General features: G+C 42.7%; 1 long non-coding RNA gene across 1 annotated transcript; it reads right to left on the reverse strand.

Annotated features, from left to right (window-relative positions):
• Positions 1 to 2966: 2966 nt before the first annotated feature.
• Positions 2967 to 12777, reverse strand: LOC118148887 (uncharacterized). The gene is made up of 4 exons (XR_004735939.3): positions 12664 to 12777; positions 7639 to 7883; positions 7368 to 7489; positions 2967 to 5996 (listed from the first exon to the last, which is right to left on the reverse strand). It is a non-coding gene; the product is annotated as an uncharacterized LOC118148887 (long non-coding RNA).
• Positions 12778 to 18394: the final 5617 nt, after the last annotated feature.

Here is an 18394-nt window from a genome sequence, read left to right on the forward strand (position 1 = left end):
TTGTCTAGGCTGGAGTATGTGGTGAGATCACAGTTCACTGCATCCTTGACCTCCTGGGCTTAGGTGATACTCCCATCTCAGCCTCCCAAGTAGCTGGGACCACAGGCATGCACAACCACACCTGGCTAATTTTTTGATTTTTTTTTCTGGTCTCAAATTCCTAGGCTCAAGTGATCCTCCTGTCTCAACCTCCCAAAGTGCTGGGATTATAGGCGTGAGCAAAAATTTCATCTTTAAGTCAATTTTGTAGTAGCCTAAAGAGTTCCCCAGCCTGAGGTCATGTGATTACTCAGCAGATTTTGGCCCACTAGGCTGAAGTTCTAGAAATCACGTTTGTGAAACTTCTTTTGCTTGTACCAAAATGCACTAAAATCTATTTAAAACAGAAAGATGTGTCTATTTGAATGTGTCGGTGATCTCTATTTGGGTCCAGAATGGCAGATTAAACTGAACTTGGAACAGAGGGGCAGCAGACAGCCATATAAAATGTCAAGTGAGCCCTTTAAAATGGAGACCTTGCTTCGCGTTGTCAATGAGACTGAGTTATAATTACACCACTTCCTGAAACAGTTATGTTCTACTCGGGGTTTCTGACGAAGTGAAATCCTACTGTGATGTTAAAAACATGTATTTCCTTTGCATTTAGAAAGAACCAGCTGATACTTTTTCTACTCATATAACCTTGCCCCACATTGGAAAAAGTACTAGGCAGCAGAGCACTACGATGAGATTGAAATAATACAATAATGATAGCAGTAATTAACATTTAACCAGCACCTAATATATCAGTCACAGTTCTCAATGCTTTACATGGGACTCTTTTGATTCTCACAACTTTTGAGGTACATATCATTTTTATTATTTTTATTTTTTATTTTACTTATTTATTTTTTTTGAGACGGAGTTTCACTCTTATTACCCAGGCTGGAGTGCAATGGCGCGATCTCGGCTCACTGCAACCTCTGCCTCCTGGGTTCAAGCAATTCTCTTACCTCAGCCTCCCGAGTAGCTGGGACTACAGGCATATGCCACCATGCCCAGCTAAGTTTTTGTATTTTTAGTAGAGATGGGGTTTCACCATGTTGACCAGGATGGTCTCCATCTCTTGACCTCGTGATCCACCCGCCTCGGCCTCCCAAAGTGCTGGGATTATAGGCGTGACCCACCAAGCCTGGCCAGTAGATATCATTTTTATATTCATTTTATTGATGAGGAAACTGAGGACCAAAGAGTTCAAGGGAAAAAGCGAATGGTGGAGCTGGAATTTGAACCCAGGTCATCTATTTTTTAAAATCCTTACTTGTAATTTCTTATCCTGAAGAAGGAACGATAGAAATCAATGAAACAGAGTTTTTTTGTTTTGTTTTGTTCTATTTTTCTGATACCCTTTTACTTCTGATTCTAAACTTGTTTTGGGTATGGTAATGACCATTGAAGGGAGGGGAGGGAGGCAAAAAGGCTCAGGAGGGTGTGGTCAGTCAAGTTCCTTCCATCCTAAAGATGCCTTTCCTCTCTCTGACCACTAGTTGAAGACTGCTCAGTCCTGAGGGGTAGTCCTGAGAGGTTGGGGTGGCCAGGCAGAAGTGTGAGACACGCCTATTTGCATAGAGCACTGAGCCCAAGATGCTCCACTGGCTATAGCTACAGGTACTTTTTTTTTTTTGAGACAGAGTCTGGCTCTGTTGCCCAGGCTGGAGTGCAGTGGCACAGTCTTGGCTCACTGCAACCTCTGCCTCCTGGGTTCAAGCGATTCTCCTGGCTTAGCCTCCCGAGTATCTGAGATTACAGGGGTGGACCACCATGCCCGACTAATTTTTGTATTTTTAATAGAGGTGATTTTTCACCATATTAGTCAGGCTGGTCTCGAACTCCTGACCTCAGATGATTCACCCACTTCGGCCTCCCAAAATGCTGGGATTACAGGTGTGAGCCACTGCACCAGGCCACAGGTACTTTTTATAGGAAGCCAGCACAGATATCCTCAACCCCCTCAGAAGATGTGACGCATTCGAAACAACTGGGCTTTTCTTTTTTCTTTCTTTTGCTACTCTGCTTCTTAAAAAAATCAGTGGTATCAGTTAGGGCTCCTGGTTACAGACTGCAGAAGCCAATTCCGGTGAACAAAAGTGGAAAAGCTAATGACTAGAAGGATACCAGAGATCTCACAAAGTGGGTGGGAAGGCTAGGGAAAACAAAGAGATGAATTGGACGGCTAGAGGCTAGGAGCAGAGGACCTCTTAAGACCATGCTGCAGGGAGACCATGGCGAGGGTGCCAGCCCAGTCAGCCACGGCCAGGACACTGCCAGCTCTCAAGCACATGGCTCTCGGACATATCTCCAGCTCTTGCTGCCTCTTAGGGTCACTCTCTTCAGAAGACATGTGGTCTGCTTGGCTGAGAGTAGGCCATTTGTTGGTGGAAGCTGGAATTAGGAATACAAAGGCATGACTAACTTCCAGTAAATTCGCACAAAATCGCCTTACTTCAAGGGGATAAAAACAAGGAATCTCAGGTGTGAGACTGGGGCCCAGAGATGTGCAAACAGAGGGAGAGTAGAGAGACAGGGTCTTGTCCTGTACTTAACATATATCTATACTTTTTTCTCTCTCTCTTTCTTTTTTTTTTTTTTTCATATCGATAAAGGCTCTGTTGTCCCAGTCTTGAACTCCTGGGCTCAAGCTATCCTCCTGTCTTGGCCTCCCAAAGAGTTGCAATTACAAACATGAGCCATTGTGCCTGGCCTTATACAACCCTTGTTTCTGTTCTTGACCTTGGAAAGCTTGTGGATAAAGGGGTTTAGGAAGGGTTGCCTGAGAAGAGATCCACTCTTTTTTCTTTTTTTTAAGACAGGAACTGACTCTGTCATTTAGGCAGGAGCGCAGTGGCTCAATCCTAGCTCACTATAGCCTGAAACTCCTTGGCATCAGCAATCCTCTCATCCCAGCCTCTCAAGAAGCTGGGACTATAGGCGGGCACTACCATGCTCAGCTAATTTCTAGAATCATCTCTCAGCTCCCATTGGCTCTGTCATGCTGCTAATGCAAAAGAAAAAACAGGGGTCTGGGTCTGGAAAGGATGTGATCTGCAAGGGTCTACCCAGCTTTACCTTTTTAATTCTTCTGTGCCTTAACCCACGTGTTATTGTAGCATAAATGACATGAAGAGGTAGGAGATTGTCTATTTTGTTCCTCATTTACCAGCATAACCAGCAAAGAAAGGAAGCAGAATTATTTCCTAGCTGATCTGGGATTATCAAGATTAAGTCCTGACATTGATGGGATAGAAATGTTGAAATGCATTAAAAGCACATACTTTTTAAAGAGCTATAGAATTTCTATTTTTAAAAAGTAAGAATATAAATTGGGAACTGAATGGGAGGTGATATCTTACAGAAAAAAATGAGAAAAAGAAAACTTGAGTAATTACTTTTATTCTATCTTGGACTCTTGCCTCTAACAAGCTTAGAGTTGCTCTTCTGGCCTTTAGGACACATTTTCTAGTTTTACAAGGTTAAAAATAACAAATGCTTTCTTTATTATGCAAGGAAAAGCGCATTAATAGTTGTCAGACTCCAAATACCGAATCTGATGACTCTCCCTGGGTCAGCTAGCCAGTATTGATAGAGTAGACAGTATGGTTAAAAAACCTTAAGAAATTAGAACAAACCCAGGAAATAATTTAGGGTACAAAGAACCAAGAGAAAAAACGTTGTGCTATGAGAAGGAAGAGTGTTTCATACGAACAATTCTCCCTTCAGTAGATAACTCCAAACCCAATTTGTCTGGAATTATTTCATAGCATAACTTTGGTAATGCTTCTCTTTTTTGTTCTAGATTTTGCCCCAAAAGTACCTTGAGAGTGAAAATGAAAATAAAATTGACACTAGGGGTAAACTCTGGAGGACATAAAGGCAGGACTGGATTTGTGGTGTGCCACCTCTGTAGTCAGTCCCACTGAGCTCCAGTTCAGGAGAACCGATGCTTGGTTTAATGATAAGCTGTTGCTGTCTGGAAATCCCTAAGAGGGTTGGAACAAGGGGCTCCACATTTTCATTTTGCAATGTGCTCCACAAATTATGTAGTAGGTCCTGAAAAAAAGCTGTATCAATACAGGCTATGCTGGGATATAATTAATGTCTCACAGCAGGCTATGTAAGTGTTGGCAAACTTTTCCTGCAAAGAGCTAAGAATATGTATTTCAGATTTTGTGGGTCATGCAGTCTCTTGCCTCAGGTACTCAACCTTGATGTTGTAGCTTGAAAAGAGTGATAGACAATACATAAGCAAGTGAGTTTCGTAAACTTTATTTACAAAAACAAGGGGGCTGCATTTGTCGCCCCAGTACAACAGTTTGTCACACCCCAGGCTAAACAAATGATCATAATCTTAGGTTACCAAGGTTGTCTAAGAGATAAATAGGTGAGGTGGGCAGCATTCTACTGTCTTAACATGCATAGAACAGTTTGGTACATTTTCCATAATTGAACTATTCATATTATTGCTTTCCTAAAGTTAACGTTACTCCAAAAGCTTTAAATGGATTAGTGTACTTTACAGTCCCATCAACCTCATGAACTATGAATTATTATCATCCTAATTTTTCAAAAGAAACCAAGGCTCAGGGTTAAGAAGCTTCACCAAGTTACGCAGGAAGGGTTGAGACACAGAGAGCCTCCATGCATACCATGACACTGCACTGCATCAGCCGGTGGAATCGGGAGCAGGCAGTTGGCTCCCAGTAGTGTTTGCAAATACTGCCATGTGAATGGTTTATTTTATTTTTAACAGTATAAGTGATAGCAGATTCAATGTCAGCCTTCTAGTAACATCTTCCCCACTCACTAAAATGCTTTCCTCCTGATGGGAAATTACAGCTTAGAACCTTCATTTGCACGTGCTCTCTGGGTACCCATTGCAGGGGCATGTACAAGTATCATGCAGCCTGTGCTGCAAACAGAAAACCAGACGAGAAGTGCTGCTGAAGGTGTGAGGAGCAGGAAGGCGATGGGGTTGGAAGGGTATCTGACGTCATCTCTCTGCAGGCCTGACACTAAAGTTTTAAAATGCTATTACTGTTGCTTTCAGGTTGTGCCTCCCATGAGGAGACCTGAGAGAGTCTCTAATGCATACATACACTCATACTAACACCCCAAATCTACCTCCTCTTCACAAACTCACTAATCCAAAGCAAATATTAACTATACGATTTTCTGCTCTTGACAAAGAATTGCAAATTTGGAAGAATGATGAAGAAAGAGAAGGGTGAGATTACAGAAGTTCTTGCTCTATTTAGAATTTAGTTACTGCAGTAAGGAGAGAAAGGGACACATCACCTTCCTAGTTCCCATCAAAAACGCTATGTTCACCAGGGCCAGGAAGAAAATTCCCCTGCCTCAGAGTTGCCTTTGGATTTTTTTTTTTTTTGAGTTCTAGAGAACTGTTTCACACAGTCCAAGGAGGACAGCTCTCTGGTTCTCCCCCATCCCTTCTGCCATGTGACAGCAGAGCAGGGGTGTTCTGTCTCCTGATTGCCAGTAGGCAAAAGGAGCGTTCTGGATAAGAGCTATGTCAGTGGCATCAAAAGAAAGAGACTGTTGGACAGCAAGTTGAGGAAATAGGCTTAAAATTAGGCAAAAAATTTCACATGGAAATATTTGTATGCATTTTTTTCCATAATTATTCAACAACTACAAAAAAGGACACAAAACCCAAGTTACTGGCCGGGTACAGTGGCTCATGCCTGTAATCCCAGCACTTTGGGAGGCTGGGGGCGGTGCGGATCATCTGAGATCAGAAGTTCAGACCAGCCTGGTCAGCATGATAAAACCCTGTCTCTACTAAAAACACAAAAATCAGCCGGGTGTGGTGGCACATGCCTATAATCCCAGCTGCTCGGGAGGCTGAGGCAGGAGAAGTGCTTGAAGCCAGGAGACAGAGGTTGCAGTGAGCCGGGATTGCACCACTGCACTCCAGCCTGGGTGACCGAGTGAGACTCCATCTGCAAACAAAACAAAACAAACAAACAAACAAAAAACCCCACAGGTTATTTCTGTAAAATTTTGAACCCAGAAGCCACATATAGTCTTGTTAGAAGGTTAGCTATAGAAACTCAACACCTAAGATGAGAAATTAGACTTGGCCTACTGGCTGGAAGGCTTACTGTGGAAATTACTGTCCCCACCCCCTCTCCTTTTTTTTTTTTTTCAAATAATGTTTTGTTGAGTTCATAAAACAGTGATTCCAGATTTTAAAGCAGTCTTTACTTTTCCCACTCAAGGAATAGCAGAGACCCTTAAAAGTTGGCCAGTTTTGTTGAGAAGCTTGTTGACAAAAGTAGAAATGGAGATATATTGTGACCACATTTCTGAGCAGTTTTCACTCTCTGGACTGACTGATGTGACATGTAATCACACGACAAAAACATGACAAGGAATCAGGCACACACCTGCCAGTCCATTGTCAGAGAAAGAAGTGACTCTACTGGAGCAGGCATGGTGGGGCGGGGCAGGTGGGTGGCCTCTCTTTATTTTTTTTTCTCCTTGACTTTCTATTTTGCCTTTGTCTTGCTTTTCATCTTCCCTCTATCTCTTACCATGAGGGAGCGGAATGTGCCTCACGGCAGCTTCCTAAGAGGCAGGAAGAGAAGGCTAAATGTGTGAAGAAATTCTTCTGGAGCAGTTCGAATGACCTGTTTTCTCTGATTTAGTTCTGGAGAAGACTGACAAGAGTTTGGTTATAAGGAGTGGTGATGAGAAGGGAGTGCTTACAATGTGGGTCAGGTGGTGGGTGTTTTTAATACTAGGGGTGGGGAGGCGAGGAGCGCTGTTGCCCTGCAGCCTACCATCTCTAGAACTCAGTTCATTGCTTACTTAAACTGGTCTGCTTATTACTTTGACAGAACTGCTCTTGTTGTACCTGAAGCTATGTTTAAACACATTTCCCCATCCTGGCCATAGGAGGACAGGGTAGTAATTTGAATTAAAAAGGAAAAGAATGGAAGACTCAAAGGCATTCCTTAAGCACCCTGCTAGGTAGCCTTCTACTCAGATCAGCCTTGGTCTGTTGGCCCATACCCTAAGCTCGCTGTCAGGCAGAGAGGGAAGGTATCAGACTTGTAGTCTTGAAGATAGGGGTTCCCAGAGGTAAGATACGTGTTAACACAGGATGAGAGTTCCTTTGGAGCCAATAGTTTTGAGGAACAAAAGAAAATCATACTAGCCGGGCGCAGTGGCTCATGCCTGTAATCCCAGCACTTTGGAAAGCAGAGGCTGGTGGATCATGAGGTCAGGAGTTCGAGACCAGCCTGACCAACATGGTGAAACCCCGTCTGTAATAAAAATACAAAAAAATTAGGTATGGTGGCACGCACCTGTAACCCCATCTACTCAGGAGGCTGAGGCAGGAGAGTTGCTTGAACCTGGGAGGTGGAAGTTGTGGTGAGCTAGGATCGCACCATTGCACTCCAGCCTGGGTGACAGACTGAGACTCCATCTAAAAAAAAAAACAAAAGAAAAAGAAAGCCATTCTTCTTGTTCAGTGGTCACACCCTGATTTGATTCTAACATAATCTGTGTTAGTTAACTATTACTGTGTTACAAGTTACCACCAAAACAGCGCATCTTGAAACAAATGTTTATTACCTCTTCATTTCTGTGGGTCAGACATCTGGGTGAAGCTTACATGGGTCTTTGCCTTAGGGTTTGTGACGAGGCTGCAAGCACAATGACAGCTGGGGCCACAGATACGTGGTGGTTTGAATGGGGGAAGATCTGCTCCAGACTCACTCCATCAGCTCCAAGCCAACCTCTGGCCCTCTGTAGCTGCTGGCTGGAGACACCAGTTTCTTGCCTCTCACAGAGCAGCTCACACCATGGCAGGGGCTTCCCTTAGAAATCAAATAAGGGGTAAAAGAATAGAAAGAGAGTGTGAGCAAGATGGAAGTCACACACTTTTTGTAACCTTAACTTGGAAGTGGCGCACTGTCATTTTTGCTATATACTGTTTGTTAAAAGTGAGTTCACTCAAGGGGAAGAGATTGCCCAAGAGCCTGTAAACAAGGAGGCAGGGATTTCCAGGGACCATTTGAGTAGCTGCCTGTAACCAACTGGAAAACCAATGGTAGTCTTCACATTGAAGTCTAAATGACCTGTGGTTGCCTCCAAAAACCAAATCCACAATGAAAGAGTACAGACCTACCACTATGGAGGATATTAGACAACAAAAATGCCCTGAACTCTTGTTTAAAGTATTAAACTTCGGACTAGTTGAAGAAGCTGTCCAAGGAGACAACACCCTTGTCGGTATATAAAATACGATGACTGTGAATCTCACAGTTTCCATTCACACTGTGAATTTGTTTTCATGATGAGCCTTTTTGCATGTTGATAATTAGCCAAAATAACACTATTCCATTTTCCAAAGTCAAAATAAATTCTTTGGTGAGTCTAGCTCCTACTAAATTGTAGGGGCTGTGAAATGGGCAGGAAAGAGAATGACTTCCTATAGTCACACAATTTGGTCATTTAAACCTCCAGACAGGGAGCAGAGGCCTGGATACCTGAATCCAGCTCCTTCTGGCAGCTGCATCTAAACCCACACAGGCTGGTGCCAGCATAGCGTTACTGTGCTCCACATGGGCAGCATGGTGGGAAGGACACCTGGGACCAAGATGAATAGAACCAGGCTCAGGTTCTATCTAAGCACCAGATTCTACCAGGGTGCTTTGTCCACCCTGCTGTCTGTAAAGGTTTTCTCACTTTGCAAATGTAATTCTCATGGATTGGAAGAAGGGAAGTTTGTATCTAGAAACTTGGAGACATTGTGAACCAGGAAAAAAATGGTATCTCGATCGCTGGCTGCGCCAAGTCTTGTTGGCTTGTGGCCGAGCTTTGGCGTGCTTGTTAGAGCTACGCAGGGAAGGCAAAGTGAAGAGTCTGATTCTCTTAATGGGAGTCAAAAGCAGGGCTGATTTTCTCTTCTCACATACTTTGAATCCACCCATAAGCCCACTCCCTTGGCCTCAACTGGGGCTCAAGACTTTGGCCTAAGCCAGATTCCCTATTTCCTCTAACTTGCTCCTGGTTCTAGTTATTAAGCCAAAGCTCTGTTCTAAACACAAGTTTTGAGTGACTGGGTCTTCTTATCTGTCTTCAAAGATAAGTTATACATTAGCAAGATTATTAACAGGTTGGGTAGGATAAGAAGGCAGAAAGTTTAACTCATTAGTAACCAGAGTGGGCCTTCGAGATCACTCAAAGTCTGGGAGAAAGGAATGCACTGGAGGAGGCACTGGTTTTCTTACTGGCATTCAAATAGAAAGAGCGCACAAGGGGCATGGGAAGAAAGGCTTGGGGCAACTGAGCTTTTTCTGAACACTTCTGTAAGTCACTTAGGAAGCTGTGTCTGAGGGGCTCCTCTGAGTTCCACTCACAAAGGGTCCCAAAGAACTAGGATAGAGAGAATTAGTTTGTAGGTGGGAGTAGAAAAAACAAGTGCTGGGCTTACAATTTGACTTTCGTTTTTTGCTTTTAGTTTCTTTTTTTTTTTCAGACGGTCTTGCTCGATCACCCAGGCTGGAGTGCAGTGGTGTGATCTCGGCTTACTGCAACCTCTGCCTCATGGGTTCCACTGATTTGTGATTCTCCTGCTTCAGCCTCCCGAGTAGCTGGGATTACAAATGTGTGCTGCCATGCCAGGTTAATTTTTGTATTTTTGGTAGAGATTGGGTTTTGCTGTGTTGGCCAGGCTGGTCTCTAGCTCTTGACCTCAAGTGATTCACCCGCCTCGGCCTCTCAAAATGCTGGGATTGCAGGCATGGCCACTGCGCCTGGCCTGTTTTGTTTTTTTTTTTTTTCCTTTTAAGTATGCTTTCAAATACAGTGTGTATGATATTTTAGGTAGTGAACTGTGTGTGTGTGTGTGTGTGTGTGTGTGTGTGCGCGCGCACTCACATTCCCTGTGAGAGATAGAGGATTGCCTTGTATGCATTTCTGTGTGTCAAGGTCTGTAGAGGAAGTCTGTGCCTCCAGACTAGAAGACAGTGCAGCACACTATGTCAGAATTAGCAAAATCTGCTCCCATTTCCTTGCGTAAACCCTCCTCATTGTCTCAACAGTGTTTTAAACCAGACAACACTTGCCCACGGGCCTGCTCTGCGTTCTTGGGAGCAGGGTGCCAGAGTCAGTTAGTTTGAAGAACACAAAGACTCAAGGAAAAGAACCTGCTTAGTATCTGCCACACATATGTTAGGAAAATAAAAAGGAACAAAAACGTTGAAGTCTGAGCTTTCTCGCTGACAGGATCTATAAAAAGAGACTTTAATTTTTCTTTTATCTTCTTTAGCTATTGTTATTGCATTTTCAGTTCACATTATTGTTGTAAGAGTGCACAGTTAGTTAACAGATGACTTCAAAAAGGTAGAAACGAATTCCAATAACAGAACAAGAAAATATATGTTTCTTGTTCTGTTTCTGCATATTTAGCCCCAAAACATGCTACAGCTATCACTCAGAGGTAAACAGAAGAGAAGGAAAAATATCAAAAATCCTGAAAAAAAAGGAAAAAGGGAGGGAAGGACATAGAGTCCAGGTCATGTCATATGACTGTATTTACATCTTGACAAGCACACCTTTTATCAATTCTTTTGAATAAATACATATTTATAGTGTGTCTACATTAACAGAGGTGTTCAATCATATGAGTTAATTATTGACAGAGTTCCTGTTTAATTTTTGGTTCAATTTCTAGCCTATTTTGCAAATGTTAGGCTCGGTATAAATTGACATGCTGCCAATGGCCTCATGTGAGCGATTGCAATAGTCCACCATGACATCTGGTCATGAGAGGAGATGTGAAGAACTTTTGCTTCAGACACTGGCTAACCACGCCCTTTCTTTCCTACTAGTGTGACTTGGCTTAGGAGCTTGAATGTCCTTCCTTGGAAATGGCCACAGAACTTTGGAAACTGAGAGTCCCATTTGGAATTGATAACTCATGTTCTGGGCAAAAGTAATACTAACATCAAGTCCTCCAAAGAATATGAAAGCAAAACTCATTTTTTCCTCTATTAATAAAGGGAATGACTTCAAATTTTTAGAGATTAATTCCAGTGTTCAATGGAGAATTAAAATTTGACATCAACAAATGTTCAAATATTTATTGAGTGTTTTCCAACCCTGGGCACTGTTATGGGTGCTATAGGGAGCAGAAAACTCAGAAGGCATGATTTCAGCCCTCAAAAATCATATAGTGTGATTGAAGACAAGTATATTCTATACCAAAACTGAGGTAAAAGGATGGATTCACAGCTTCCATGGTTCTTCTGTAATTATGTACAAAATTTTGTGTATATCTTTTTTTTCAGGGGAGAATGGCAAGAGTTATTTTTTTTTTTATGTGAGTGGGTGGAGTTTCACTCTTGCTGCCAGGCTTGAGTGCAATGGCACAATTTTGGCTCACTGCAACCTCCACCTCCTGCATTCAAGTGATTCTCCTGCCTCAGCCTCCCGAGTAGCTGGGATCACAGGCATGCACCACCATGTTTGGCTAATTTTTGTATTTTTAGTAGAGATGGGGTTTCACCATGTTAGCCAGGCTGGTCTCGACCTCTTAATGTCAGGTTACCGGCATGAGCCATCGTGCCTGGCCAAATGGCAAGAGTTTTAAATCAGATATTTAAAGGAACCCATTTCCTAAGAAAATGTCTAATAACCTGGGAACTATTTATTATATATTGATAGTAAAAATAAGAAATAATATTATTGTGCCAAGATTCATGCTAGGCACTTTACAGTTGACTTATTAAATGGTCACAATAACCCTATGGAGTAGGTGTTACTATTTTCCCATTTTACAGATATGAAAGAGAGAAGGCAAGTCAAAGGGAGCTTGATTACTAACTGTCAACTTAGAAGTTGAACTCAGATCTATTTGATAGAAAAGTCTGTGTTCTTAATCTCTGTGATATATAATAATAAAAACATATTAGAGTTGAAAAGCGATAAAGGACAAGAGTAGAAGAGATGTCAGAAGGCAGAGAATCTCGGCACAGTGAATGGTAGTCACACTGGCTACACGTGCTAGAGTAATGTAATAAGAAACATCTTCATGGAGGTGAGAATTGAATAGGGTCTTGTAAAAAGAAAAAAGTATTCTCTAATTCAGAGTTCAGGACAATTTAGCAATATTTGCCTGCAATCCCAGTTGGTGCTGGCTGGAATGCCTGGCCTTAACATTTTAAGCCTTTAAGTGTGCCTCTGTATCCAACTCAGTAAATAAATTTTTGCATTCCTACAAAGGCAAGCAAGTGGCTGGGCTCTGGAGGAACATATGAATGTGAATAAGATGAGATCTGGCTCACAAACTGGTGGAAACACATATGTAGGGAATTCTGATGGGAAGTGGCAAAATTTAGGAACACAATGAAAACCTGTAGCAGCAGCCTGACAGAGTAAGACCGTGTCTCAGAAAAAGGCAAAGATGAAGATGAAGAAGAAAAAAGAAGAAGAAGAAAGGCCTGGAGGAGGATCAGAATATTAAGACTAGGCATTCCAGCTGGCACCAACTGGGATGACAGGGAAGTATTTGTCCTGAACACTGAATTAGAAAATCCTCTTTTTTTTTTTTTTTTTTTTTTAAATTAAATCAATACCTTATTTAATTCTTACCTCCATGTGGAGGGCAGGGTGCAATGGACGATGCTTTACTTTCCCCTGCTAGGGCTGTCTAGATGAACCAGACTTTCCCCAGACTGGAGGTGGCATTGGAGACACTTCTTATTCTTCTCCTCCTCCTCCTCCTCCTCCTCCTCCTCCTCCTCCTCCTCCTCCTCCTCCTCCTCCTCCTCGTCCTCTTCCTCCTTTTCCTCCTCCTCCTCCTCCTCCTCCTCCTCCTCCTCCTCCTCCTTCCTTCTCCTCTTCTTCTCTTCTCCCCGCCTTCCTTCTTCTTCTTCCTCGTGAGACAGGGTCTGTCACCAAAGCTGGAACAGAGTGGTGCAATCATGACTCACTATAGTCTCAACCTCTTGGGCTCAAGTGCTCCCCCTGCCTCAGCCTCCTAAGTAGCTATGACCACAGGCATGCCCCATCACACCCGGTTTTAAAATTTTTCTGTAGAGATGGTAACTCACCATGTTGCCCATGCTGGTCTAGAACTCCTGGTCTCAAGCAATCCTCCTGTCTTGGCCTCCCAAAGTGTTGTGATTACAGGCGTGAGCCATTGCACTTAGCCAGGCTTATCTTCTTGGAGCAAGTGGGATTGAGTCTGGCATAAAGGAGTGGTCAGGACTTTCCCGGGAGATAAGGGGAAGGAGATTTCAGGGCTGAGATCTGAATGGACTGCCTCTTCACCTCATTGGCTTAGCTCCACACTTTGCTGGGATTTCTGCTCCTGAGTCCTGTCTGTAGGTTCCACTTCTTTATCACCATTGTTAAAGGACACTACCTGATCTAATTACTCTGCTGGTCTTGCCTTAGGCTGGTCAAATGAACTTCCAGGGTGCAAAGCTGGGCTCAGAGGCATAGCCCAGCATTTACAAGGGGGAGCTATGGTATCTTTGCTTGAGATATTTATTTACTTTCTACACTGAGAATCTCTTCAGCAAAATTTTTTTCTTTTAAGCAAAGTTGTCATAAATGGACCTCTGCTCCTCTAGGTGACCTTACCTCAGGAGGGTCTCTGTACTGGTGAATGGCTGTGCCCAATTCAGAGCCTCAGATACGCTGCTGCCTCCTTCCCTTGGCTATGCAGCACTGGAGTTGTTTTCAGAGGAGAACTTTGTCCATTTTCCCCATGCTTTGTGGTCCTTCTAACTGTTCTAATGCAGGGTTAGACATTCTGAAGCTAACCTTTCACTTTTTTTTTCCCTGAGGTTTTTCTCAGCAAATGACAGATGAACATAGGTGAATTGACCCAGGTCTTCCTCCTATGTCAGGAGAATCCTTACTCAACTCACTAGGTACATTTCAGTGAACCTTAGTTAAGGCTCTTTTGAAGTATCCATTTAATAAACTGTTCGGTTCATCTGAATTTAGTTATTTCTGATAAAAACATATATATATATATCATATATATGATATATATATATATAAAATATATTTTGAGACAGAGTCTCATTCTGTTGCCCAGGCTGGAGTGCAGTGGCACGATCTCGGCTCACTGCAATCTCCACCTCCCGGGTTGAAGCAATTCTCTGCCTCAGACTCCTGAGTAGCTGGCCAGGCTGGTCTTGCACTCCTGACCTCATGATCCACCTCCCTCAATCTCCCAAAGTGCTGGGATTACAGGCATAAGCCACTGCACCTGGCAGAAAACTTAGATTTTAAAAAAAGGGCTATATAGGGTAAACTATAACATCTAACTTTAACGTATGAGATGGACTAGGTAGTACTGGGAGGCCACATGCTCTACGGGCTTTTCCTTCAATTTGTCATGAACACTTGGAGACATCATTCGCCCCTCTAGTCCTCATTTTCCTTGCTTGTATATTGGGTAGATGTTGTTTAAAGTTCCCTCCAGAACTGACTTACCTATGGAATTACAGATACCATTTTCATTTGCTCACATGTAAGTTATAAGAGCATGCATGAAATTAAGCTACTGGTGAGTGTGGTGGCTCATGCCTGTAATCCTAGCACCTCGGGAGGTCAAGGTGGGAGGACTGCTTGAGCTCAGGAATTTGAGACCAGCTTGGCAACAGCAAGAACTCATGACTATAAAAAATTAAAAAATTAGCTGGGTGTGGTAGTGCATGCCTGTAGTCCCAGCTACTTGGGGGGCTGAGGTGGGAGGATTGCTTGGGAGGTCAAGGCTGCAGTGAGCTGTGATGGTACCACTGTATTCCAGCTTGGGCAATAGAGTAAGACCCTGTCTCAAAAAATAAAAAGTTTAAGCTTCTCACCCTTCTTGTTATTGACCTCAGTGGTCCTTCTAGGGTTACAGGCTGCTCCCTCTTAAAGAGGCTCTGTAGTTTTTACTCTCTCTCTTTCTGTCTCTCTCTCACATACATATACCATTTAAGGCTCACATAATGGATCGAGCTATTTAATTTCCCTTTCAAGAAGCCTTATTATTTGATTAGGATAGATCTGATATCTGGGACATCTGGGTCGTGTATTATTAGGAGGAGAATCTAACTGATCTTTCCCACCTTTCCACCTCCGATAATAAATGCTTCTCTTAACATCTTCTGCTTTCTTTCTTTAAAGGGACCCCTGCCTACAGCAAACTTAGGCACAGGGCACAGTTAACTTCAGAGGCGTTTGCTGTCTCAGACAGAACTGCAGCTGCGTGGGGCTGGTAGAAAGTCTACTGGTTGATCATCAGTTCTCACTAATCATTACCCACTAGACATAGGTGGCCATGTGGAGGGCAGGGAGCAGTGGACGATGCTTTGCTTTCCCCTGCCAGGGCTATCTAGATGAACCAGACTTTCCCCAGACCAGAGGTGGCATTGGAGACACTTCCCAGGTTATAGTGGGAGGTGTTAGAATAAATACCCTAGTTCAGTGTGGGTGGACTCAGGTATCTGCATCTTAAACAAGTGCCCATTTGATTCTCGTGGAAAGTAACTTTTCTTCCAAGCTGTAACCACCAGCTAACTTGATATTACACAGTCATCTGATTATTATCTTCCTTCTTTACACCCACTCCTTGCCCTCCCTGTAGAATGCTCCAGGATTACATAAAATTTGTCTTTTGGCTTACTGCTACATGTATCCCCCAAATCTGGTACATAATAGATGTTTAGTGATTACTTATTAAATGAGTTAAAGTCTGGAAAACAGTGCTTTCTTGATAGGTTGCAGAATGCTGATGACTCATTGTTTCTTATAATAAAATTTCCTCCTGAAATGTTGTGACAACATTCTGGTGAGTGTGTTTGAATATGTGGAGGTAGATGGAAGGAAAGATTGGTATAATTCACTACTTTGCCCCAGGTTTTAGGATGAGGACTTGAGCCAAATAAGTGCAATATCTCTAGATTTTAAACTAGACCACTTATAACGTGGGCGTATATGCTTTTAAAAATATTATTTCTGTTAAAACCAGACTTTCATACTGAACCAATTGAACGGATAGTTTAGAATAAAATAATTTGCTGTTAGAGTTTGACTGTAAATCTGCCTCCATATAAAGAAGGCGGTTGGCCAGACATTCTGGTCTCAGGGCAGTGAAACACAAACATACTGTAAATACATTCTTTTTACTAGTTTGTCAGGCTGGTCAAAGCTTGACTGTTCGCGTAATCTTTGCATGGTTTATCAAAGTCTCAAATGAAGAATATATTCTTGAGCTTTATAAGATTCCAACAAAGAAAAATAGAGTTCCCTTGTCTGCGGACCAAACACAAGTATTAGGGTGGCCTGCCAAGCTCAAAGTAGAATGTGGCTGCTGCAGCCATTTAGCTATCATAAATTTAAATGTGCATTCCTTCTACTTGAGAATGGCTTACTTCCGTCACTTAAAGGAAGAGCTGACTCTTCCCTTGCAGACAAGCACCAGGCTCGGAAAAAAGCTGTAAAGTAAATGAAAGCACCTCAAGGTATTTACTAGCCTGCAAAATGTGCACCACCTTTAAGATCTTTCCAGCATGCTTCCTGATGAGGCTAAACAGATGAAATTATGACACTATAGCCAAACTCCGTCTACTGTCTTACCTGTCTGTACATGGTAACTCACAACCGCAGGGAGCAGAAAAGGAAATACTGGAGGGGACAGAAAACCACATTTTAAGTCGCTTCACTGAGAAACATTGAAATGAGGTATAAAGAGCCATGAGAATCTCTGGGAAAGAAAACATAATTTTCACTACATTTTGTCAGAACAACTACCCTGATCATAGCGTTTTTGGCTCATTAGCCGTATGGCTGTGTTTACTGAAGTATTCTTTGGATACAGGTCATATTGTCAGGCTACCCTGTATTTAAAAAGCAAGATTGGTCTTAGAGATAAGACCATGCATTTCATCGAATAAAATGCTTAATTATGTGGAGAGAAGACATTTACAACCAGGAACAGGAACTGAGCTAGGATGTTGAAATGATTGACCAGCGAGAATTCGCTTGAAGCCTAAATAGGGACAAAGAAAAAGACCGTTTGGACACTGACTCTTATGTAGCAAAAAGAAAAATGGTATTTGTCATGGGGCAGCAAGATTAAAAACTAGGAAGCAAGAATCCTTGAAAATTTTCGTAAACCTTTTGAATCAACTTTGCCTTGTAGCCAAATTAACTCTGGAATCTCCTTGTTACCTTGATGGGTGAATAGTCTCATACCTTTAATTTTTTCCCTATCATTTTAACATGAAAATAGAAGGAAGAAGGGAGGGGAATGAACATCTATTGAGTGTCTGTTATGTGTCCAGAGTGTTACAGATTCTCATAAAGTTCCCACATTCTCTTGCCTTTGGAGTTTCTTTTAAATGCTCAGCATATGTAACCCAAGGCTCCATTCTACAGGTTCTCATCTTCCTGAGTTTCCCCTTCATAATCCTGGCATTTGCTGGAAAATGCCACCTCAGTCTTCTGACCTGGCTTTCGTCATCTCTCACATTAGACTTCTCTTTCAGGCATTTCTCCCCACACTTCCTGATTTCTGTAATCCCCTCTGGCTTTGCCTCACCCCGAGACACTCCCGGTGTGAACAAATACCCTTCTCCTTTTCTTAGAAAGTGTGGTGGTTCCTACCTACCAATTTTTAATGTATGATAACACTTTACAAATGGCTTGAGAATAACAGAAGGCAATTACAATGCCAAATGGAAAATTCAGACCATTTATCCGACGTTCCTACTCTTGGAAACACAAACCACGCTCCTTCACAAAGGATCAGTGATTGGTTGCTTCCTCCTGAGCCGCAGTCTGCTACCCCGCTCAGGGGCTGTCCCCTTTCCCTCAACTCTGTACTCACTGGATTTAGGCCAAGTTTCCCTCAACCTGTCTGAATGTCCCAGACCAGCCTTTGACATCATGCACAGAAGTCTAGCTCCTCATTCTCCAAAGTGTCTTAGTTGTAAAATGGGATTGGGCCTTTCCCTTCGGATAGCAAAATCCCCTTTGAAATGCTCTTCACAGACAAAAGTGTCAGCTTCTTCCAACAGTACATGCTTGAGCAACAGGTACAAATTGCAGGTGGCTTTCAGATGGTAATTATAGATCTATCTCTCTCTATATATATGTTTTTCTTAGATATGTCTGCACACATTGCTATGATCTGAATAAGTCCCCCTAAATTTATGTGTTGGAAACTTAATTTCCAATGCAACTGTGTTGGGGGGTGGGACCTAGTGGGAGGTGTTTAGGTCATGAGGGCTCTGCCCTCATAAACGGATTAATGCCACTATATAAAGGGCTAGGAGGAGTGGGTTTGCTCTCTTCTGTTCTTCTGCCATGTGACGAC

This window comes from Callithrix jacchus, chromosome 2 (assembly GCF_049354715.1).
Source record: "Callithrix jacchus isolate 240 chromosome 2, calJac240_pri, whole genome shotgun sequence".
Classification (NCBI taxonomy): domain Eukaryota; kingdom Metazoa; phylum Chordata; class Mammalia; order Primates; family Cebidae; genus Callithrix; species Callithrix jacchus.